The following is a 25566-nucleotide window of genomic DNA, read 5'->3' as shown; positions in this document are numbered from 1 at the left end:
TGGCTTAGCAGAAATTTTACAACTGCACCCTGATTTCTTTTGAAACTGCTGATTTGCCTTTGCTTACTGACCCATCGCGTTTTCCTATTGAACTGGAACTGCAAACTCAGGGGGAAAAGAGTGTAACAAATGAAACGTGGGGGGCTGCTCAGAACCTTCCAAAGAACGGAAATGACAGGAATGCATTCAAGAGCTGTTGTGCATTAATTTTTAAATAATATTCCAAACAGATCCTGGAAGCAAGAGTTACGGAGTCGGTTCTATTTTTAAGGAAAGAGTTAAGAGTTCAATTTGCATGCATTATGCTGGCTATTTTAAATAATTGTATTCCATGTGGATAGCAGAAAGGGCCCTCCCTCTCCCCAACCGACAAGGTGCCACTTGAAGTGGGATCTAAGAGAGGGCTGGTTTGGGGTTAGAAATTGCTGTAAATGCCTCGCAATTTTGAATAAAACAACACGAGCAATCTCTCTCCTTCTCCTTAGCCCTAAATCTATTTATTAAGTAAATTTAGCAATAGCCCCATCACCGGGAGGACAGGACAGACGGTGATACAAGAAAACTACTTATATGTTTATTATCTTTGCAAGCAACATGAGTAGTGGTGTCTGTTCTTGCCCCCTGCAAATCTGCAGCAATGTGATGCAAAACAGCATGTTAAAGAAATTCTCTTTTGGAATGCAAATGATGTTTCCTCCAATTTTGAATATTTTAGCCAGCGTGTATCATACAGTAGCTCTGGCATCACTGGCGTTTCTCATGCTGTCAAAACTGAATCAAAATGCATTGTAATCCTGAGGAATGATAACCTTAAATATCAATGCAACGGTAAAAAATGCACCCTAAAAAAATCCCTATAATTGCAACAAACATTAGAGAGAAACCGGCAGTCCTTCTGCAGGGAAATAACAGTCTGCTCTACCAATCTCTCCCCTCCCCGCCCCCAAAACTCATGCAACTAATGATGACCTCCCGAAGTGCCGAATTTACATGTTCCAGCATTCATCTGAGGATGAAGGAGGGGAAAAAAACACACACACAGAAAACCACGAAACAAGTTGCAAACTGCACAAACGCAAGGAGAGAGAGAAAGGGAACTGCAGCTGATTCAGGAGCGATTGCAGAATGAGGAGCAACGGAAAGGAAACAAGGAAGAAAGAAAAGAGGGGGAAGCCTTAAGCATTAAAGAGTAAGAAGTGAAAAACATTTACCAGCAGCTCGGTCAGTAGCTTCGCCCCCTGACACCATCTACATAGAGAGATAACTTAGCCTAGAGTCTTCGGTCCCAGCTCGCTTTGGAGCAAAATTCCTTTACTTCGAGGGGGCAACACACCCTCAAGAAAGAGAGAGAGGGAAAGAAGGGGAAAAATAATCCCAAAGACCAAGACAGGCTTTCCCCGTCCTCCCTCTTACCCGCCCCCCGAACTCCCCAAACGGTGCTCGCTTCTGCACAGTCCTGCCCGCTGTGCCGCTGCCGCCGCTGTAGCCGCCGCTGCTGGTGTGCTGCTGCTCTGCCGCTGCTACTTCGGAAACGATTAGGAGGAGGAGGATGCCCAAGCACGACCTGAGCCTGTGAGCCACCCAGGACCAATGTGCAACCTGCTCTGGAATCAAACCCATAACACACGCACGCACACCCAGTGGCTCCTGCACGCGAGCCCTCGCGCGCGCACAGGCGCCCGCCCGCGCGCCGCACAGACACATGCACGCACACACATGCACACACGCACGAGCGCGCGCGCACACACACCGACACGCACACACACCGACACACACACACACACACACACACACACACACACACACACACACACACACACACACACACACACACAACGCTGCGCACCGCCCGCCCACCAGCGCAGCTCCTGAATGGGGAGTGCGAGCCAATCTCCGGGCCCCAAGTGCGCGCACAGGCCGCGGCTGGCGGGACTGGGTGGTGGCGTTGGGGCTGCAGCAGCCGTGCTTGCGGGATATGGGGCCAGGGAAGGGTTTACGACTGAGAAAGAGGGGCACCACTAGGGGCACGTGCACCCCTTTGTCTGGACAGAGGACCCTAACAGCAGGTTTCTAAGCCCCGACGCTGAACGCAAACCCGAGTGGTGCACAGTTGAGTTCTGCTCCGGGGTTGGCCAGGGGAGCCTCGCTTCCCTGCCTGCACGCACCGAGGGTTCAGCTCTGCGAGACCCGATGAAGCGACAGCTGCAGCCAGGTCCCCGCACACAAGCGAGCACAGAAGCCGGCGCGTCCTGCGGACGACCGGAGCCTGCCTTAGCTTGCGAGCATGCCCAGTGCTCCGCCGGACCCCCCGGCTCTCGCCTTCCAGGGTTAGGAACGAGGAGAGGAGCGGAGCGGAGCCCCCTGGCTGCAGGCGGGGGAGGTGGAGGGTGGTTCCTCAGAGGGTGGACCCCTGAGGGCGCGGTCCTGGGGAAGCCAGGTCTCCAGACCTCAGAGAAAAGCCGCTTTTCTTGCTTCTGTCAAGGGAATTCCAAAGGAAGCAATTCCCGACCCAAGAAAGGCTGATTCAGTCACAGGGTAATTGACAGAAAACTCAGCAGAGCCTGGGGGTTGTAATAATAACAGCTAACAGTTCCTGCTTACTTACCCTGAGCAGGCTGTGCTATGAGATGACCATGAATGGCCTGATTTGTTCCTGTCCAAACACTATATGATCAACCCCAGAAGGAAATACAGGCCGGGGAATATTTTGCCAACTGCCAGTCAGTTACAATCAATGCATCCGGGAATCTAGACCTGGCACTCTGACCCTTAGGCACTGGAGATAAAACGCAGGGTAATGAAAGACACCTGAGGTACGATTTCCCTTCTTTGTGGAATCTAACAAATAACATAGAAACAGACTACAGATAGAGAGAGCTGACTGACAGCTGTCAGAGAGGAAGGGGTTAGAGAGCCTGGGTGAAAAGGCAAAGGAATGAAGAAAAAACGAGCCCTCGGAGGCACAGGCAACAGTATGTGATTACCAGGCGGCAAGGGGCTGGGAGAGGCAGAAGAGGGGAAAGGGGGAATAAATGGTGAAAGAAAGAGACTTGACTTGGGCTGGAACACATTAATAAAATACACAGATGAGGTATTATAGAACTGTACCCCGGAAACCTATATGATTGTATTAACCAATGCCACCACAATAAGTTCAATTTAAAAAAAATTAGGGTATTCATGAACTTTAGGCACTTCCAGCGGTGAAGCTGTGGTGCGTACTTGAGTGCTAACAACCTCTGGATCTCATGCTGCACCTGTTCCCGTCTCCAGCAACCTACACGTCTTTGAAAAGCTGCATGCCTGAAACTTAACCACCATGTGGTAAGGTGCCACATGTGTCATGCGCCATGATACTAGTAACACTCACGTCTTGACTAGCACTTTACACCTCTCTTTTATTAAGCGCTGCATAGTTGCCACCATAATCTTTCCTTATTCCTATTTTACACATGCGCAGATAGTTACTCCCCCAAGGGGACAGCGCCAGAAAATGAGTGACATGATTTGTTTGACTTGAAACTCCACATTGTTTTTACTAAACTATGTGTCTTTCTTAACTGCATCCTGAAAAAAGCCACGAGATGAGGGCATAACCGCTGTTTTTATTTCACTCAACAAACACGTCTAGTTTTCCCATTCACATTCACTGATTCAACAAATATTTACTAAGCATTTACTCACTGCTCCTAGGTACCATCTCAGAGGTGACTGACAGAAGATGACAAAGACGCCACCCCTGGTGAGCACTTACAAGAAATGCATCTCCCTCCCATATTCATCTGGCAGACTCCTATTGACCCGTTAGCTGTCTATTCCAGTCACTTCCTCCGGGAAGCCATCCATGATCTCTCTGGCTGAGTCAATCCCCCTTGTTATAGGCTTTCAAAGTGTTATGTCATTTTTTTTTAAAACTTGTTGTAGTCCCAATTTTCTATTTTTGCCATGATTTAGCTAGTTTATACCTCCCTGATGCACACCGCCCTCTGTAAGCTCCAAGTCTATATTCATTTTCAGTTAATCCCACAGTACCCAGTAGACTTTAAGAACTCTCTCTCTCTCTCTCTCTCTCTCTCTCTCTCACACACACACACACACACACACATGCATGCGCGTGCACGCAGCATGCCCAAAATCTTACAGCAGCTAAATCACAGAGTGGTGACTTGAACCTACATCTGCCTGACTCAATAGTTTCAGGGGAGATTGGGATTGGGTGGGAGGGTTCACTATGGAGTCCACAGCTTAACCACGTTACAGTGTCTGAGGATACACCTGGGTCTGTCGTGATAAAGAGTCATTAATGGGGCTTTTTAATTTTAATCATCAAATCTTAGAAGGTATTTGAGATTCAGACTGAAAGCTGCTTGATCAAGGGCATGGTCAGTGCCGTATGCAGAGCCAGGTTTTAAACCCAGGCGGCCTCCCTCACTGCAAACTTGTGGGACAAAATGTCACGAGTGGCAGATGGAGTGGCCATAATTTTCAAAGGTCCCTGGCTCAGGGGACCAGGGAGTCCTCAGAGGGAAAACGCTGCAGGGAACCATCCGCCCCACCTGTTACCACCGAGTTCTACCTTTGTTCACACCCCTCTTCCTCTTGCTTAAATTTTGGGCCTCACCTTGCACCCCTCTCCCCACTGCTATCCACAGCAGTGGCTACAATCCACAGCAGTTAGAACAGCTCCTTGCACAGGTCTGCTAGTAGCAGACTATTGGGCATGCTCAGTGGCAAGGGGCAGCTTTGATTATAGATGGGAAGCTTTTGTTAAACACCTTTCCATTTTGGAGTACCCCCTCGGAAACAGTATACTGACGTGGAGCCCGTGGCGGAGCTCCTGGCCTGTCAGCAGTCTTACTAGTCTGTAAGAATGAGATGCTCAGATATGGAAACACAACTTGATCTCATCCCTTCCCTATTCTGTCCCTATTACGCATCTCCCCGCGCTGTCCCCCTTAGGAGCACCCAAAACAGCATCTACAAATTGTCCTCATCTGTTTACCTACCTCACAGCTATAGACAGAAACATCAGCTCTAAATACAGACCCATCCTCGGCTGTGGATTTGTTCCCTGCAATTGTTTGGCTAGTAACTTACTCTACATTGAAATATTATAAATAAAGTGAATGAGGGGTTGCTAAAAAAAAAAAAAGAAAATGAAAGCGTAACCCTTCTTTCCTTCTCCCTGAAAGTAAACTTATCCCCTGTTCCCGAGAGAAGGTTTCAGAAAGCAGAGAGCTCTCTGGGATCCTTGACAGCCCCTTCCCCTGTAAATGTGATGCTGATTTTTATCACGAGAGTAGCAGAATTGTTTTACTTGTGATGAAAATAACCCACTACGAAAATCACAAAGGGCAACCTTTGAGAAACACTGTGCTGAAAACTTGAAACGTTAGTGGATGTTCTGCTGGTGCACCTGGTACCTCAATGTTTAAGCTTTCAGAGAGGTTACCTAATAATTCGAACATCGAGTACTTCCCTATAAATTGACACAGTTATTCCCCACAGTGACTCTCCGAGGCAGGTCCAGTCATGATCCCCACGTCACGGGTGAAGAAAGGGCGACTCTGAAAAAGCCAAGCATCTACGCAAAGTCAACAACTCGGTAATCCAGCTAGGGTGCAAGGTCAGGTCTGCCGGATGCCAAAACTCACGTGGTGCACTCTGCATTCTGCTGCCGGAAAGCTCTGGCATCCCTCAGCACACAGAGCCAGATGTGGGCATGCGGCACAGTGACGGTAGTCACTTATTTGCACTCGGCACGCGTGTGGACTGCTACACTTCGTGTATAGCAGGACGGCTGCCTCCCAGGAAAACCAAACTGAGTTTAGATAGTTTCTCTGAAACAGCATTCTTTAGTTTATTTGGCACATTAGAACACTGATGTATGTGGAGCTTGGTGGCTGGGACCAATCAAAATGAGTGTCATTGGAGCAAAGAGTTCCACGCCTTCTTTGAGGAACCTGGATTCCCTGCGCTTCTAACTAGCCCCGGAGTGTAGTTGTCAACCGTCTCCCCGGTTATTCACCCTCAGCGAGTCTCCTCTGCGTCCCGGAGTCCTTTGCAGGGAAGAGTCTCACTTTCTTGAGGATGGGAAGTTCAGAAGCAGAGACAAACTGAGTTTTCCAAAACCACTACAGTTCTCCGTGTCTGAGTCCAATGGCTGTAGACCTCTTTTTGATGATTCAGTAGATGTTACAATTTCCTGCTTTTAAGAGAGGTCAGAAAAAGCCCCTTTAGAATGTCACTACTCAGGTGCCATACAGTTCACGCCTTTGTCAGCATTTGCATTTTTGCATAGAATACCTTGTGCAGAAAAGGGATAGTGATAACAGTCTAGGTCTTGTAACTTTTTTAAAAAAATTAAGTGAGAGGTGGGGAGGCAGAGAGACAGACTCCCCCATGTGTCCTGACTGGGATCCACCTCACAAGCCTCCTACCAGGCAATGCTCTGCCCAGCTGGGATTGCTGTACTGTTGCTCCACAATTGCAACTGCAACCTAACTATTTAACTCCTGAGGCGAGGCCATAGAGCCATCCTCAGTGCCCAGGGCCAACTTGCTCAAACCATTCAAGCCATGGCTGTGGGAGGGGAAGAGAGAAAAGGGGAAGGGAGAGGGGTGGAGAAGCAGATGGTAGCTTTTCCTGTGTGCCCTGACCAGGAATCAAACTGAGACTACCACACACTGGCCAATACTCTACTGCTGACTCAACCAGCCCTGGCCCAGGCCCTGTAATTTAAGGGTAGAGATTGTATCTTGCTCTGTAATCCTTTATCTGTCCGGAGCCTACCTGGTTTAATTTTATGCAGCATTCTAATAGGTCTGAATTTACAAGCCCTTAGGAAATTAGAAAACAGGAGGCAGACTGCTACTGCTGGAAAGTTAAGAAGAGTAAGAAGCAGAAATTGATAACTAGAGAATAGAGGAGATAAAATTTTAATTTGACATCAAACATTTGAAAGGCTCAATTTAACGCACAGGTAAGCCTCCGAAGGCCCACATTGCAAGAGAACTTCCAGGGTCTTCAGATTACAATACTGTAGACCAGCCAATGATGTTCATGGTGCCAAATCTGAATCCATGCTTGACTATTACCCAACGTCAGGGAAAAAAAAAAGCCTAAATTTATCTCAGCCCGTCACTTAATGGTCTCCACGATGCAGCTCAGGGTGGCAATGTCTTTGTCCTCCCCTTAACTGGTATATTTCAACCCCTCTGATTAGTAGTGACTGCCTGGAGCAGTGTTCAAAGAGGGACTCAGGTCCACGTGTTCTACACAGTTCTGAGTACAGATATGGATCAGTGATGTCTGTTACTGGTGGGGACCCAGGAGAGGGCTACATGTCACAAATATAAGGACAACCCTTTCTTCCTGTATTATGTCTTCTCACCTTCTTCCCCCACACAGGTTCTGGTCAAAATCAATAATCCCCATACAACCAGACTGCCCTTTGCTCCTGGTACTCCACCCTCATCATGGCGTAATCCCATCCCTCTTTCAATAGGCCACTCAGCTGTCATCTCCTTCCAACAGACGTCCTGGGAGGAATTCTGGCCAGAAAGAACGCCTCCGCTCCATCTGAAGGTACCTTCTTATAGGTGTTCGTCATGTCTCCCTTCTACAAGAGTGATTAATGTCCTTGTCTTCTCTTTTCTGCTGGACAACAAACCCCTTGAATGCAATCACCCATCCCGGATCATCTTTGAATCCATCACTGCGATTCACACAAAGACTTGAACTGAACACAGTGTATGCTATAGGAATATATAAATAAATGACTGGCGGGTGCTCAATATTTGTGGAATTAATGAGCATAAGAGTATTACCACTACTCTCTTGCTGGTGTCACAAAGAGATTAAGATATATTTTGTAGGCCACAGAGTGGGGTTGATGCTAAGGAAGTTCTTTGAGCAGCTAGGCTTTAAGGAAATGCCAATGACGTCCCAGCTCTCCAGGGCGACCCAGGCCAACGGAGGAGACAGGAAATTAGATAACTACAACGGGTGACATAGATACTTGAGACTCGCCAGGGATTTTTTTTTTGCCTTAACTTTGCTGACAGGTCAATAAACAGCTGATAAGCACAGTAGGTTAGATAATCTTACATAATATTTTAATGCATTTAATGTCAATGGGCCGCAGCCTAAAAGAACATTGTGTGTGTGTGTGTGTGTGTGTCTGTGCATGTGTGTGTGTGTGTGTGTGTGTGTGTGTGTTCACACTCTCATGCTTGCTGGGATGCAAAGAGGGAGAGGACTGTGCAGGGATTACACAAAATCTCTTGAAATGTCTCCAAAAAAAAAAATAATAAAGAAAGAAAAGAAAAGAAACAGAAGATTCCTTTAAGATTCAAGAAAAAACAACGCTGAATAAATAATACTTTTCGAGAGGCTTAATACATTGTAAAGAGCATTTTTACTGATTGGCAGAAATTCTTTCTGATTAATTAATTAGTTAATGTTTTGAAAGCACTTTCAAGATGAAAAACACTTGGTGAGGACTACATAATTGTTAGTTTTACTGTGTATCTCAGTTTTCCACATTACGAGGTTTGATTTTCTCCCAGGTTGCTCACCAAGGCCAGGTAGCCTCCCAGGAGCATGCTGGGAAATACCCTTAGAGAAAAGAGACAGAGAGATGGGCTGCCAGTAATCAGGGAATGAGAGGAAAGGACTCTGAATGTATATCTAAAATTTAGGTACAAAACATAATCAATCCAAGAAGACGAAGAGGAGTATTTTGCTGAAAGCTAGTGACAGACTCGACCAAGAAAATTCCATTTGCTCCCTAGTGAAGAACCCCCCCGCGCTTTGGGTGATGCCTGGAATAATACCTATTTGATTCAGGAACAGCAATGACCAACGTTTACTAAGCGCTGATTCTGTTCTAGGTAGGGATCAAGTACTGTGCATATATTAATTAATTGTCTTCTTCTAAGAATGGTTTGAGATAGTATCATCATAAACGTACGACAGATAAAGAAACTGAGCACTAGAAAGCTTACGTCACTTACCCAAGGTCATGAACAGCTTGGAAGGGACACACCCCACCCAGCATTTGGTCCTGACGCTGAGAGGAGGGAAAGGAAGAAAGGGCAACGAGGAGAAAGGGAGAAAACATGAGAGAGCAACTCCAGCTAAATCCCACCCTTGCAATACCTGATGACCCACAGGTAGATTCGTAAGTAGAAAACAAATGAGCCAGCGTGAGTTATTGGTGAAACGAATTCACATGGCAAAGGTGATCGAGTCTCATCTCCAAAGTGAATGTCTCTTTCTAAACCTTACAGGATCACCTGACATTCTGTCCGCAGACTCAGGTCCCTAACGTCCTCATTCCCATCCAATGACATGGCACCACCGTGAGAATGAAGTCCTGGGTCAGGAACCTCCCATTTTCCTTTCACTAAAAGCAACTATCCTGTGATTTCTTTAAAAGCATCCTGAGAGAATGAAAGAGCAGAGGCTGCAGATGATAGCTTCAGATCATCGCAGCCCCTTACTAGCGGCGTGACCTGGGGCCTCATTACTTAACATCTCCGAACTACAATCATCACATTCATAAAATGGGGACATCAAAGCTTCTCACCTAGATTTGATGTGCATATTACGTGTAGCCATATGTGACAGCGTCCAGCGCTGCCTAGACTACAGTAGGTGCTGCATAAAAAATATAGTTATTCTAATATTCTCTCATTTCCGTCTCTTTTTTCCCCTTCCTCCGCCCTCTGTTCTCAGACTCACATGGCCGGGCCTTTTGTATGACATGCTAATCAATTCCCAAGCAGCGGGCTCCAGAGCACCAAAAATGGTGAGCCGAGAGAAGTAAGGCCATTGAACCTCACTGTGTGGTCCACCTGTGTCCCCCCGGTAATGAAAAAGTCAATGAGATGAACAAGAGAGACAGTCTCTGGAAGGGGCAAGCGCTATGGGAGAACAGCTAGTGGCACAGGGAACTGGGCCGCGAGTAAGGCCTGTGTCTGCGACAGTTCCGTCTCACCGGCTGCAGGGTTCTCATTAATGCCGGCGTCATTAACAGAGCTGTTTCCAGGTCTGAGCTCCTTAGAGGCTCTCGTCCCAGGGACAAGTTGGGGGAAGGTAGCAGAGTCCATCTGATCCTCTCCATCTACAAACTTGGCGACCCCCGGCCAATTACACGACCTCTTTAAGGCTCAGGTTTTTTTTTTTTTTTCCTATCAAAGGAGCAGTGACTAACAGTTAACCGGTGCTGCCGTGAATAGAAAGTGAGCGAGGCCAGGACAAGGGCACGGGACGCCGCCCTAGTGTTCGCAGCGGCGTTGCACGTGGAGGACTCAGCGGCGTTGCACGGGGAGGACTCCGCGGCGTTGCACGGGGAGGACTCAGCGGCGTTGCACGTGGAGGACTCCGCGGCGTTGCACGGGGAGGACTCAGCGGCATTGCACGGGGAGGACTCAGCGGCGTTGCACTGGGAGGACTCAGCGGCGTTGCACGTGGCGTGAGAGTCCGCGTTCTCCCCGGGGATAGAAAATGGTGCCTTCAATAAGCAGCTGGTGGTGGAGCTGGGAGGAGCGAGAAGGGCCTACGGATGGCAGCAACACCACGGCAGGGCAGACCTTCCTGACGACATGCCACTCTGCTAAGGAGCGGCAGAAGGGTTTGTTCAGGAGCTGCTCTCATCTGAGCACGGTTTCAAGAGGCCTCGGGCCCCTGGGATGCGGTGGTCCCCCCGCACACTCCATCTCTGAGAGGAGAGGACGCCGCGCACCAGCTCAGAGAGGAGACACTGAATGGGCTGGGATTCAGCTCTCTATTGTCCGTCCCCTTTTCTTCCTCAAAGCCTTTGAACAGTTCACAGCATCAACAAACATGCCCAGAGAAGTACGAGGTTAAGGGGAGGTGATTGTTCTGCCCGCAAACCTGTGAGGAGGCGTCCTACAATAAGAACACTGTACTGGCTGCATCTTCCTGACTGACCTTCCTTCTCTGAGAACGAGGCCGCCGCCGCTGCCAGGCTTCCGAAGGCACTCGCAAGTGCCCTGTGCTTACATCACAGTGACTTAGAGGGGCACTGTGCCTTCCAGAGCGCGGTGAAGGCTGAGAAACAGGAGTGGGAAGAGCAGTTTGGGTTCTGAGATTAAAAGGGGTGTGTGTGTGTGTGTGTGTGTGTGTGTGTGTGTGTGTTTTCAGGCCAGTCCAAATTCCACCCTGCACCCTCAAAGGGAACACTTCAAAGATATTGTCATAGAAAAGGTTGCCAGCTAATTGTCGGAGAGGATTACTATTATCAGGGACCACTGTGAGTCTTTGGTCTTCTGGCAAACCTAGTGTGGAGAGAAGCCAACTCCAAAGAGCAGTTTCTATGGAACCCGGGGAAAGAGTCTTTATGCCAGCGTCCCCAGACTTAGGCAGCATTTAGCACCCCCTAGGTGTCGGCCACCTATTCTTCGAACAGATCAGATAGGAGGCACAGTGCCCTGGGTTCTACAGCATGAAAAAGGCGCAAGACTCAAGGTACAGGTAAGCCATAAACAAAGCAGCCATTAAAGGATTGAGATTAGGAAATGTCATTTGCCTATTCTCACCCCCCCACCAAACCTCATCCCACATGGGTTCCAAACCTTTATAGAGAGAGCTTGAACAGCCCAGCGTACGGCCGCGGTCACTGAAAGGACAAAAGGAACTCAGCCCCAGGATAGATGGCAGCCCAGCTCTCCGCCGGAGAGAAGGCAGCGAGGAGGAAGCCAGACATCGCTCTAGCAAGGGTCACGAGTCACTCCTTTCCCTGAACGTTAAGGCAAAGGGTAAGAGGTTGCGGCACAAACAGTTGTGATAAGCTAACAGGGAGGAAGCAGGGGTCCCCAAACTACAGCCCGCAGGGCTGCATGCGGCCCCCTGAGGCCATTTATCCGGCCCCTGCCACACCTCAGGAAGGGGCACCTCTCTCACTGGTGGTCAGTGAGAGGGGCACAGGATGTGCTCCTAGTGTTGTTTATAGTCCGGCCCTCCAACCATCTGAGGGTCAGTGAACTGGCCCCCTGTGTAAAAAGTTTGGGGACCCCTGCTGGAACGTCCCCGTGGGTACTTCCTTACCCACGATCTCTTCAGGAACCCTGCTTCTTCCTGATAACACGAAGCTGTCTCCATGAATTTATTTCTAAATAAAGATCACTTTAGGTTATAGATTTTTTTTTATCACGCCATCTCGTCCCTAAAAACCTTCCATTGCTACCACTGCCTTAAGAATGACATGTACACTCAACAGTAGGGCCGTTGACTATATTTTAAACCTATCGCCAGGTACTGTCTTTCTCCACCTCCCAACCATGAACCCCACATTTTGATCACACAGACTCCCTGGTTTTGCTTTTTTAATAAATAAATGATGTTCTGTGTGTTGGCATGTCTTGTTTTCTCCCTTTTTAATATTCTCCTTTTCATCTCTTTATGTTTATCTTTCAAAGCTTTGCTTAATAAAAAAAAAACCCAGGAGGTTATTACCACCTTGTATATTTTATTTAACAATTATTTTGCTATCTAATTTCAGGTACCATAATGATTGTCTCACTTCTATAATATCTTCCTAGAATGGTAAGTTATTTGAGGGCTTGTGTCCATGTCTTACTCATATTTATATTGTGAATGCCTGCCAATACCCATTAATTTGGGAGCCTTTTCCCCACAAATTAAAAAGAAAATAAAAGACTTGGGTATTCATAGTGTGAATCAGTTTTCTTCATCTATTTTATAACAGAGGCTGAGATCATGTGATCATGACTAAGGCAGACACCACCATCTGGTGGCAACATATGCAAATTGCAGTGTCAAGTTTTAAGATGGGTAAATTTTTGGAAAATTCTACCCTGTACACTTGAATTTTGAAATATGACTATGCATAGAGTTATCACCTTATGATCATTTTGGTAATGTGTGTTTGTGTTGATTACCAACAGATAATTCAAAGATATCTGCAATGCATTTTATTAAGTTTGCCCAGCTATTTTCAATTTTAAAAGTGCATTAATGTACCTTAATTGTATGCAATTTATTTCACATATGTTCTATCTCTATAAAGTTGATTTTTAAAAATATTTATAATGAAAATCTTTTCATGTGATGTCTGTACATTTGTTCCTTTAACAACTGAACCTACTGTATGCAAAGCAATGTATAAGATACAGCATTATAGGAAGTGTTCTCTTAGATTAAAAGAAAACATTGTTGTCTGACCTGTGATGATGCAGTGGATAGAGCACTCACATGGAACATTGAGGTCACCGGTTCCAAACCGCAGGCTTGCCAAGTCAAGGCACATGTGAGAAGCAATCAATGAACAACCAAAGTGAAGCAACTATGATGTCGCTCCCTCTCCCTTCTCTCCCTCACTCTCTAAAATCAATCAATAAAATATTTTTTAAAAATTATGTCAATGCATGTGTCCAGCACTTGGCCAACCAAAAAATATCTCTAAACTAGGTCATTTCCATGCATAAAATGGTCGCTGCCCCTTTTAATGATGATCCTTAGGCACTATTGTTGTTATCGATCCTAAAGAATCTCGTAATTATCAAATTAAACAATGACATCGAATATCGGTTCACAATTACATATTTTCAGCTGGAGTCATATCTAGAAATAGAATTCCCCAAGAATTTGCAGCAATCCTTCTTAGAACAGTTATTCAAACACAATACCCCGTTCCATGGTCACACAGAAAATTTAGGGTACAATGTTATCACATCGCTGTCGGACAAACATAGATGTCTTTCTTGTACCATTAGAATTCTGTTCTTGTTCTTCTATATCATCTTCTGATATGGGATGGGGGGCTGCATTATGGATGAAATAACAAAGCTGTTCTACGTACGCTGCCTGCCACTCCGAGTAAGATGTAGCCTACATCTCTATTCAGATCCACAGTGCAGCTCCAAAGTCAGGCTGCCGGAGATAAGAATTCCTTAAAGTAAAACACTGTGTTTCGAAGATAAGAACTCACCGACTGAATTGCACCCGGGTCTGAGTTACCCTCTTTGCATGACTGTGAATCGAGAATTCAGGTGGAGGGCCCCTCTACCTCCCCAGCTTCTCCTTATCTCTCTAATCTGCTCTGCAAATCATCACCAGGTTATTACCCGGAACCACCTGTGCCCACGTCACCGTTATCTGGAAGTTTCTCCCTGTCCAGCCGTCTACAGAAAGAAAATGTTGAGTGCTCACTGCAGCAATCAGAGCCCTGAGTGACCTGGCCTCCACGTGGTCGACCCAGCACACGTGCTGCACTCTCTGTTCCAACCGTTGACCCGTGGCACTATTTGGCAATCAATCGCCAAACCTGCTCTGTGGTTTCCCATCTTGATCTCTTTTTCTAGGGCAGGGCTCCCCAAACTGGGGTCTGCACACAGACCACGTAGGTTTGCAGATTCTGAACCCTGGGCTCTGGGAGCACCCGAGAGCCCACTCGGCATCACTACAGGCTCGTCTGCCCTACCGGCACTGCCGCCACATCTGGCTTTTAAAGCAGTTAACCGCTCTTGACAAGTCAGCTCTGAACCACCACCCTTCCTAATGTAGTCCCTTTAGCCCAGGGTTTTCAACTTGGCTGCACATGAGGATGAATCACTTGGGGGGATTTGAAAAAAATCCAGCTGCACAAACACATGTCAGGTCGATTAAGTCAGAATCTCTTGGGTTGGGACCAAGACATCAGTATTAAAAACAAAACAAAACAAACAAACAAAAACAACTTATCAGGTGATTACAACCTGCCGCCAAGCTTGAAAACCGCTGAGTCGCTTCTTTCTTTCGATGCTTTATAGCTCTTTGCTTTTACCCGCCTTTGTATTTGAATTACCTGTGAAGTACTTTTGTCTGCAGAGATATTCTATTTCCCCTATTAACATCCACTGTTCTTGAGGACAGGACGTTTGCCACCTCTTGACAGGCTGAAATATCTTAGCAGTGAAGCAAGAACTGGGGAAGCAGTGTCCCCTGAGTTCAATTCCCAGCTCCATCCCCTGCTGTCTCGGGCTGACTCTGTAAGCTCTCCTGCCTCCGCTGTCATCTCCATTAGTTGGAAGTAATAATAACAGCTGCACCATCAGGTATTTTTAGTGAGACGGAGGCCTGTGGGGTGAGTGCCGGCTCACAGAAGCTCCTCCACCAGTGCCAGCCATTATTATTATTATTAATTCGTCTTCTTTGTTTCACATTGTATAACATCGTGGTAAGCAGTCAATAATCATTTGCTGGATGAGTAAGTCAATAAAGGATGGAGAATAAATCATATTTAATTGCTCTAAAATAAACCCAGAGCACCAGCCTTCTACCGGAAAAGTTCGAGTTAGGGAATGTTAACTGTTTATAAGGGCTTGCAGGTCTGTATAAGGCCACTGGCCTGGTAATTCAAGTCTAAGAAAAGGTAGACGGCCCCTTCACAATGGAAGGGACCGGACAAATAATAATAACAACCATGTTTTTTAAAACAGTTATTTATGAAGCACATGCCCACTAAAATTCAATAAGCTTGTTAACATAAAATTTCATAGATGTGGTGCCTTGGCCGGTTGGCTCAGCGGTAGAGCGTCGGCCTGGTGTGCGGGGGACCCGGGTTCGATTCCCGGCCAGGGCACATAGGAGAAGCACCCATTTGCTTCTCCACCCCCCGCCCCCCTCCTTCCTCTCTGTCTCTCTCTTCCCCTCCCGCAGCCAAGGCTCCATTGGAGCAAAGATGGCCCGGGCACTGGGGATGGCTCCTTGGCCTCTGCCCCAGGTGCTAGAGTGGCTCTGGTCGCGGCAGAGCGACGCCCCGGAGGGGCAGAGCATCGCCCCTTGGTGGGCAGAGCTTCGCCCCTGGTGGGCGTGCCGGGTGGATCCCGGTCGGGCGCATGCGGGAGTCTGTCTGACTCTCTCTCCCCGTTTCCAGCTTCAAAAAAAAAAACAAAAAAAAAAATTTCATAGATGGTCCTGGCCAGTTGGCTCAGTGGTGTAGAGTCGGCCCAGTGTGTGAATGTCCCGGGTTCAATTCCCGGGTTCAATTCTCGGTCAGGGCGAGAGGCAACTCTTTGTCTATTTGCTTCTCCCACCCCCTACCCCCCCCTGCAGCCATGGCTCAATTGGTTTGAGCACATAGGTCCGGGGCGCCGAGGATGGCTCTGTGAAGCCTCTACCTCACGTGCTAAAAATAGCTCGGTTGAGAGCATGGCCCTAGATGGGCAGAGCATCGGCCCAAGATAGGGGTTGCCGGGTCAATCCCACAGGGGCACATACAGGAGTCTGTCTATCTTCCCTCCTCTCACTTGGAAAAGAAGGGGAAAAAATTTCATTGGTTCATTGAAAACACAGTTTTCTGAAGAATGCCTTTAAAACTAACCCAAACCTCAGTAAGCACATAAATAACCTAATCTTTAATATTTGTGCATTAGCTATCCTGTTGGAATGAACAGCGCCACGCCTTCCATTGGAAGGACACTGTCTTGACCACCGGAAGTGTAAACAGCCCTGTTTCAGAATCATTCTCAGGCCGACACAGCATTTCATCCCCACTGAGAGCAAAGTACCGAGGTGACTGAAGACAGCGGACATAATGCGGAATGTGAAGGAACAGGTGAAGTCTGCCCGTTACCAGTGTGAATAGAGCCCTTTTGTTGGAATCCATCCTGGTGGAATGAATAGCCTCTGTTATGTTTATTGATTACACCTTAAGTATTGAGGTAGAGGTGGCCAGAGCTGCCCAGAAAAATAGGCGGGTGCCATTGTGTGCCTTTCATTTTGGCGAGGCTGGATAATCAGTCAGAAATTCACTTTTAAATCCTAAACAAAATGTTCGATATTCTTACATCCCGCAAGAATAAAATCAAGCAGAAAAAGTGATGTGTTAAGTAAGTCGCCTCAGAGCACTTTTCACTATCTCCACAGCTGCCATCCTCGTCCCAGGCACAATGATCTTCTCCTGCATGGCTGCTACACGACCCCCACATCCACACCCCCACTTTCTTCCCACACAGTTAATGCCATTTAAAAAAAGTCCCATCTGATCCCGGCACTGCCCCTCTTAAAACTCTCCAGTGACTTGCTACTGAGCTGTGGATGCACTCCAGGCTCTCTAGTGGTCTCTCATGACCCCAGATGCTCTGGTCTTGCCTGTTCACCTGACTCCTCTTCCTGCATGACACAGCGAGGCCACACAGCATCACTTCTGCTCCCGGTGACACCAAGCTTACTCCTCTCTCCCTGTCTACCTTTTCCTTTAGCGGTTGCTTGGAGCCCTCTGTCCTTGGATTTCGCAGATCTTTCCCCTTGGTTAGTCCTCCCCCCAGATGCTATCTCGTTACCCTCTTTCTTCTTAGCAGTTATTACCACGTGCAAGCGTTTTTATTAATTTGTTTACTTGTTTGGCATCTGTTTCCACAGAAGTTTGTTCACCACTCAAGATCTTGGCTTCAAGCAGTACTTGATACATGGTAGGAGTTCAACACATGGTTATGCTTGTAAATAAATACATTTAGCAACATTTTTACCTCCAATTATTTTCGCACATAACATTCAGTAATGTCAGTGTTTTGCACTAAAACACAGACCTATTCTCCACAATAGAAAAAAAAAAAGCCAAAACATTTCTCCTAAATAGGAATGATTTTTTTCCTTTGTTAACACTGTTAAATATTATAGTATATATGTTATCTTATAGACTTGTTCTTGACAAAAAAAAAAAGTATAAAAGGACACATAGGCTTTATGGCTAATTATCTGTCATTGTTATACATAATGAAATATCTATATGGAATTACAGGATTTTGAGATTGACTTTTTAAATTGATCATAATTTTTTTAAAGTTCACTTTTGTTGTAGTATGTATAACCATTTTTTATTTTATTATTGAATAATATTTCATTGAATGGATATACCATATTTTATTTATACATCCATCAGTTAATGAGTGTTGGGTTCTTTAAACTTTTTAGCTACTATGAATAATGCAAGCACAAGTTTGAACGCACATTACAAGTTTTGAGTAGATGGATGCTTCCATTTATCTTGGTTCTATGATAACTCGGTGTTTAGCTTTCTGAGGAACTGGCAGGCTGTTTTCTAAAGTGACTGCAACAATTTAGATTCCCACCAAAAATGTTCCAGCTTCTCCTCATCCTTCGTCAACATTTCTTGTTGTCTGTCTTTTTAAATATATTCATCCTAGAAGATGTTTTTTTTTTGTGTGTTTTTTTTTTGTATTTTTTTTTTTTTTTGTATTTTTCTGAAGCTGGAAACAGGGAGAGACAGTCAGACAGACTCCCGCATGCGCCCGACCAGGATCCACCCGGCACACCCACCAGGGGGCGATGCTCTGCCCCTTCGGGGCGTCGCTCTATTGCGACCAGAGCCACTCTAGCACCTGGGGCAGAGGCCAAGGAGCCATCCCCAGCGCCTAGGCCATCTTTGCTCCAATGGAGCCTTGGCTGCCGGAGGGGAAGAGAGAGACAGAGAGGAAGGAGGGGGGGGTGGAGAAGCAAATGGGCGCTTCTCCTATGTGCCTTGGCCGGGAATCGAACCCAGGTCCCCCGCACGCCAGGCCGACACTCTACCGCTGAGCCAACCGGCCAGGGCCTAGAAGGTGTGTTTTGAGTTGCATTTTGCTAGTGATTACTGATGTTGAGTATCTTTTAATATGCTTATTGGTATTTATTTATATTCTTTAAGTATACCTATTCTGATCCTTTACATATTCTTTAAAAGGATTATTTTTCTATTTATTGAATTTTTTCAGTTCTTTATATATCCTGGACACAAGTCACTAGATGTATGATTTGCAAATATTTTCCCCAATCTGTGGGTTGTTTTTCACTTTCTCAGTTGTGCCCTTGAAGCACAAAAGTTTTTAAATTTTGATCTCTAATTTACCTGTTGTTATTGTTTATCATATCAAAAAATAAAAATAAAATAATGTAATGCCTAATCCAGGACCACAAAGTCTTACACCTTCTAGGATTTTTATAGTTTTAGCTCTTACATTTAGGTCTTTTTTTTTTTTTTGTATTTTTCCAAAGTGAGAAGGGGGGGGCAGACGACTCCTGCATGCGCCCTACCAGAATCTATCTGGCATGCCCACCAGAGGGCGATGCTCGGCCCCTCTGGGTTGCTCCGCTGCAACCAGAGCCATTCCAGCTCCTGATGTAGAGGCCACGGAGCCATCCTCAGCGCCCGGGCCAACTTTGCTCCAGTGGAGCCCTGGCTGCGGGAGGTGATGACAGAGATAGAGAGGAAGAGGGAGAAGGGTGGAGAAGCAGATGGGTGCTTCTCCTGTGTGCCCTGACCGGGAATCAAACCCTGGACTTGCACATGCCAGGCCAATGCTCTACTGCTGAGCCAACTGGCCAGGGCAGTCTTTGATTAATTTTGAGTTAGTTTCTGTGCATGAAGAGAGGGGTCCAACTTCATTCTTTTGCATATGGACAGCAGTTGTCCGAACACCATTTGTTAAAAAAAAAAAAACATTTCCCCCCATAAAACTGTCGTGCCACCCTTGTAGTAAATGAATTAACCAAAGACATCAGGGTTTATGGAATCTCAGGTCTCTTCTATTAATCTGTGTGTCAATCTTCATGATGGTACTATACTGTTTTGAGTATTCGAGCTTTATATTAAGTTTTGAAGTCAGAAAGTGTGATTTCTTCAACTTTGTTCTTTTAAAAAATTGTTTTGGGCATTCTGGGTTCTTTGTATTTCCACATGCATTTTTTTAGATCAGTTTGTCAATTTCTGCAAATATCTAGCTGGGACTTTGACGGGAATTGTGTTGAATCTACAGATCAATTTGAGGACTCTCTCCATCTTAACAGTGAGCCTTCTGATCCATGAACATTGGCTGTCTTTTCATTTTTTTTACATCTTCTTTAACCTCTTTCAACCGAGATATACTTGTCAGGGTACACGTAGTATGTGCCATCTGATCCATTTAATTCTAAATGTTTTACTGTTCTGGTGCCACGGCAAGTGGGAGTATGTCCTTCCCTCCATTTTCATAGAGCGATCCAAAGTCTAATGCATTAAACATAAAGGACGTAGGCAATTGTCTTGCAAGGAAATATGGCACACAACTGATTTTTATGCAAATTTTATAGAATGCCAAGGCTGGTTTTCATTTTTAACCACTGCCACCGCTCTCCTGTTGCAGCACAGGGAAACTGGGCAACAACAACCGAGGAAGTTAAATTAGGAACGTTTCTCCCACGGGCAGTAAAATACCAAACGCTTAAAGATGATGCGAAAAGATGACGAGGGTTAAACTCCCTTCTCCTTTCATGTAAGGGACATCTCTTGCTGGAAGCAAGCACCTCATATTAGGTGCTGACGTGCATAATTTTCCTTACCGGATTTCTAAATTAAAACAAGGAACCATGTTCAAATACTGGAGCAAATCCCAGAGACTATGTAAAAAATAATTTTAACCTTGGAAGTGTAAATCAAGACAGGTCTGTGGATAGCAGAGTTTAAAGCACAATGCATTTTCATTTATACTACAGGGGTTTCCAACCAGTGTGCCACAAGACATGCAATAATAATACTTACTTAGTCATGAATTTTGACCTCTTGTTCCTTAGATTGTCAAAATAAAAAAATTACAACAGCCAACACAACAATAGCCGTTGTAATGAAAGAATCAAAATCATACCTATCTTTTTTTGTCAGATGGGCAAAAATAATAATAATAATAATAATACTTTTTTGGTGTGCCACAGAACTTTATTCATTAGCTTATCTGTTTCATGAGAGGGACAAGGTTGAAAATATATGTTATACTCTATCCACTGATGCTATGCATTATAGTTGCTGGATTTAATGATATTGTTTCCCCAGAGATATAGTTTATACATTCCACAGACTAAAGTAGTGTACCCTTATAGCTTTTACCAAGCATATCAATCGACTCTCGATTTTTACTTATACTTGATAGCTTAGCCTTAATACTTTTTAAAATACTCAAATGAAAATATAGCTGCAAAAATAAGGCTTCTAGCAGCGATCTGCCCTTTCGGGTCACTGCTTTACCCCTTTTCTCCCTTAAATTATGAAAGGACAGCCGGGTGTGTTGGGGACATACAGCTGTGTGATTCCTTGAAACAGCTGGTGCCCACTCGTTAAAGAAAGGCTGTCCTTTTCAAATACGTGCCAGCCCAGCACAGGCAGATACAGTGTAAGCTGCCTGCCCGCCCTTGTTGATTCTGCCCATTGACAGCTTGCGGTGCGGAGCACAGCCGTCCTCCCTGTAATGTCACTTTAAAACTCTCTGAGGATTAGGAAGGCTGCTTGTCTCAAAGGTATACCCCCTCCCAGAGCAAAGGCCAGCGCGCCCTGCAGCCGTGAGGGCTCCCGCAGAAGCCTGAGTGAGGAAAATGAAGCAGGGACGGGAGCAGAGATGTTCTAACCTGCCACAAATAATGATGTTTAAAAAGCCCCAGAAGAATGTGCTTTGCTACTTTACATAATGCTATAATGCATTAACTCATGTAATACGACTGGCGAAAGTTTATTTATTCATTTATGTCTGCCGCAGGCAAATCCCGGATAAATGCTTACAATAGCGGGTTAGCAGGTGTTTCAGCTACAGACATTAGTGCCTCCTTGATGTACAGTCACTGTTCGACTGCCTGCCTGGTCCCAGCCCACGTGGAGATTGTCAAAGCCTTCGGTGATGTGCAGAAAATGAAAAGACCGAGGCTTTACACCGTCGTATTGAGATCAATAGAGAATCCGGTACGTTCCTGCTTGGATAATTAGTTCACAATAGATTAAGCCGTATGCGTGGAACACGTAATCTATACATCAAGTGCTTCTTAATCATTTCCACTATCCCCTCATCTTCTCATTTATTTGCTTATTTGAAAAAAAATATATTCTGAGATGATGTTCGACAGCCTCATGAACCATGGGCTAATAAATTCTAGAGACTTCTTCAGCCGTTCACTCTTATTATTTTGTGGAATATACCTTCAGGCTATAGAGAGCATCTATAGGCTCCTTTCCCTCCATGATCCAGCGTCCTCTGTGCTTAGCAGCTCACCGAACTGAACTGATGTAAATGAGGCTTGAAATGTTAAACACAACTTGTAATATCAAAGGTTTTCATATCAAATAATTTTGTTCCCAGAGAATCCTTGGGAGATTAAGGATGCACGTGGTGTCTAAAATGCCCCACCACATACAGGAACTAGCCCAGCAGTAGATGGGTAATTGCCAGCTCGCGCTAGGAATACAAAGAAAACAGCCAGTTTATCCTGTCCATGTGAACAGACGTGGCGAGTTCTTCTGGGGCTTGGGTCCATATAAAACTTAACCGAATGCAGAACCAAAAATAACTGCAGATATCTGTCTGACAGATGCTTTTATGACCGGGCCCCGAGGTTGTACTTCCCTCATGACTGTGGTTGCCACAAATTCCAAGCCTAGCTCAGAAGCAAAATGTGTAAGTCTGAGCTTTCAAACGAGCCTCTGTCAACTTATCTTAAAACCCTGTGAAATAAGTTTTCTGGTAACCTGTAATGCTAAACTGATTTTTTGGGGTATGTTTATACCGCTGCTTTGCACTTGGTGTGGAAGAATTCCTGGCTCTGGGGGAAGTGGTGAGGAGGCACGTCACCCTCACGGACTTGAAATGAAGGTTTCGTAAACTGTGACGCGGCGTTTCCCTCGTTAGAGAGAGTCCAACTGAAGTAACGCACCTGAAATTCACTTCCCAAAGAGGCCCGGCTGGGCCAAACGCGGAGTGTGGAGACACAGAAAAGGATGGCTAGCCACCAGCAAACCACGTACCGTGCGTTCTCAACTGGGGGCTGTTTCGCTCTGCTGAGAACATCTAGCAATGGCTGGAGACATTTTTAGTTTTGACAACAAGTGGGTGGGGTGGGTGGGTGCAACTGGCACCCGGTGGATAGAAGACAAGAGGGCTGCTGAATGTCTGATACCACCCAAGGCAGCCCAAATCACCAAGGACTACCCAGCCCCAAATGTCAGTACTGCCGCGTTTGACAAACCCCGGTACAGAGGATCGAGGCAGCTAACTCTGACTCAGAAATGAGTCGAGATTTGGGATTGAATCTCCACTTGGCTGGCAATCAATGGAGGGCTGGTCTGAGACCACACAGAGAGGTGCCTTTGCTTCAGTTAATCAGGACAAATATCCAAAGGCTATGAAGGTTCCCACAGAGTGCAGGCTGAGATCAGCCAATCAATTGTATCAGGTTTTAATCCATCACGAGGGGCAATCATTCCCACAGGAACAGACACTTGGAGGTGACATTTTGGAGGACTAGCGTGACAGCAAGGGACATGCTAATTCATTAGTGTTGTAACCTCACTCCTGCAAGGACCATTACTGAGTTAAGGTTTATAAAGGGTTGTGAAGACAGAAAATGCTGTGTAAATGCTAAGTGTCAGTATCACTGGCATCATCTTTCTGAGGAACTGCTTTTGTGAATGATGTCTCAGTCCAAGCACACACACACACGCACACACACACACACACGCACACACATGCACACATCACTTTGTAGCTGTTAGTAGTTTTGAGGAGAGGTTCCTATAATGAGTGATTCACACTGTATCATCTGTATCATCTCCTTTGCACTCCAAGTTAAAACAAATTAAATAAACTTAATCAGCAAGCGTTTTATGTACTACCAAAATGTAGCTGATTGATAGTCTGAGTAAATGCAGGTTAAGTCCTAGAAAAAGAATACTGAAAAGACTCCAGAATTACAAAATCAAGACTAAATTTTCATGATATTAAACATATAAATAACATTGATAACATTTCTCAATCTGTTTTAATTTTTTCAACTGTCTTTTTTTTTTTTTTTTGGTGTTACATTTGAAACAATAAAAATGAACGTTCCTATTTTTAGTGAATATTTGCTATCTGAGTTTTCTCACCTGACTAAAATTTATTCTGTAATTTTAATTGTGCAAAAGGAGTCTCTTAACACACCATGTGAGGAAAAAAATAAAAGAACAATGAAATGAAAATCCATGGAACAAGGCCTACAAAATTGCTAACTGCAGAGTGACTGCTTAGTATACAACTACTGATATATTTGTAAGTTGTTTTACATTTAATTTCACAATGGCACTTACATTTATCTATTTATTTTTTTATTTATTGATCCATTTTGGAAAATAGAGAGAGAGAGAGTGAAGAAAGAAGGAGCAGGAAGCATCAACTCCCGTACGTGCCTTGAAGGGGCAAGCCTGGGTTTTGAACCTGTGACCTCAGCATTCCAGGTCAATGCTTTAGCCACCGCAGGTCAGGCAGGTACTTACTTTCTGAAATGGCAAACTTGTCTTAGGATTTTGAATCAGGTGGAAACTGTCAAACTGGCAATGGATGTAATAGTCACATTTTGACTGTCATGCCCATGGCAGTGTGGAAGGTATCGATACAATATGGCACACCGCTAAGGATTCAGTCATTATGAGAATACAGGCAGACATGGTTTATGTTTGTGTATGCTTTTATAGACATACACAGGAAAGCCAGGGTTATCAAGTTAATAAACTCCTGCCCACGTCAAGTCAAAATCTCTGACCCACTGTCCTGATTACTTAAAATGATCTTTTACACTCAGAGACAGGGAAGATTTTAAGGCGAGGATTTATAGCAGAAGGACGTTAATGTCTAAAAGAAAAGAAAGAAGACATCTTCTATGTAAATGCTAAGTCCTTGCAGTTCTCTATATGCTATTGTTTTACTCAGAGCCAACGCTAGACACATCCCGGTGTCAGCATCTGCCTGTTCCCACTCTGCATGCTGGGTTGCTCCACAGGCGGACAAAATATTACTTCGAGCATTAGCACCAGCGCAGAACACTGAGCAACAAGAGAGGAGGAGCGAGAAGGCAGTGCTGATGAACTTATCTCGAGTTCTGGAATCAAAAAAGCAAGGCGAGCTATTTTTATCTCCACCGACAGGCAAGTTTTGTGCTTAGATTTGGTTTCCACTTATTTTGAATTATGTATAGCTGTTGGCAGCCTCGTTGTTCCCTGATTGCCACGACTTAAGGTCTTAATCAGGGCCTGTCTCCACCTGCCAACATTCAGACGTGGCCAAGGGTAAAAGGGACCAACTGACAAGCACGGAGGGATGAGGATCAGACTGGGGAGGGCAGTCAAGGCCAAAAGAACAGGAAACAGAACAAACCAGAATTCACCAACATTTGCATGGGCCCATTCTTTTACTCTTGTTCCTAACCAAGCAAATTAAACACCTTTAGTTTAGAGGGCCACCATTTTACTAAAAAGAATATCTATAAAAAAAATGGTTAAGGCTAGATTAAACATGCATATTTTTAAACCTGTAGCTAGAATATTCTAATCAAAAGTATGTATGTGTGTGTGTGTGTGTGTGTGTGTGTGTGTATTTATTTATTAATTTAGTTACACAAGCTTATTCAAGACTAGATGTTTTTATACTCTACTTAGGTATAATAATCCACATACTCTACCATTCACTTATGTAAAATGTACAATTCATTGGTTTTTGGTCCATTTAGAGTTTCAATAAGAAATCTGTCCCCTTTGTCTATCACCGCCCTATC

The sequence above is a fragment of the Saccopteryx leptura genome, chromosome 6 (assembly GCF_036850995.1).
Source record: "Saccopteryx leptura isolate mSacLep1 chromosome 6, mSacLep1_pri_phased_curated, whole genome shotgun sequence".
NCBI lineage: Eukaryota > Metazoa > Chordata > Mammalia > Chiroptera > Emballonuridae > Saccopteryx > Saccopteryx leptura.
This window is presented reverse-complemented; position numbering follows the sequence as displayed.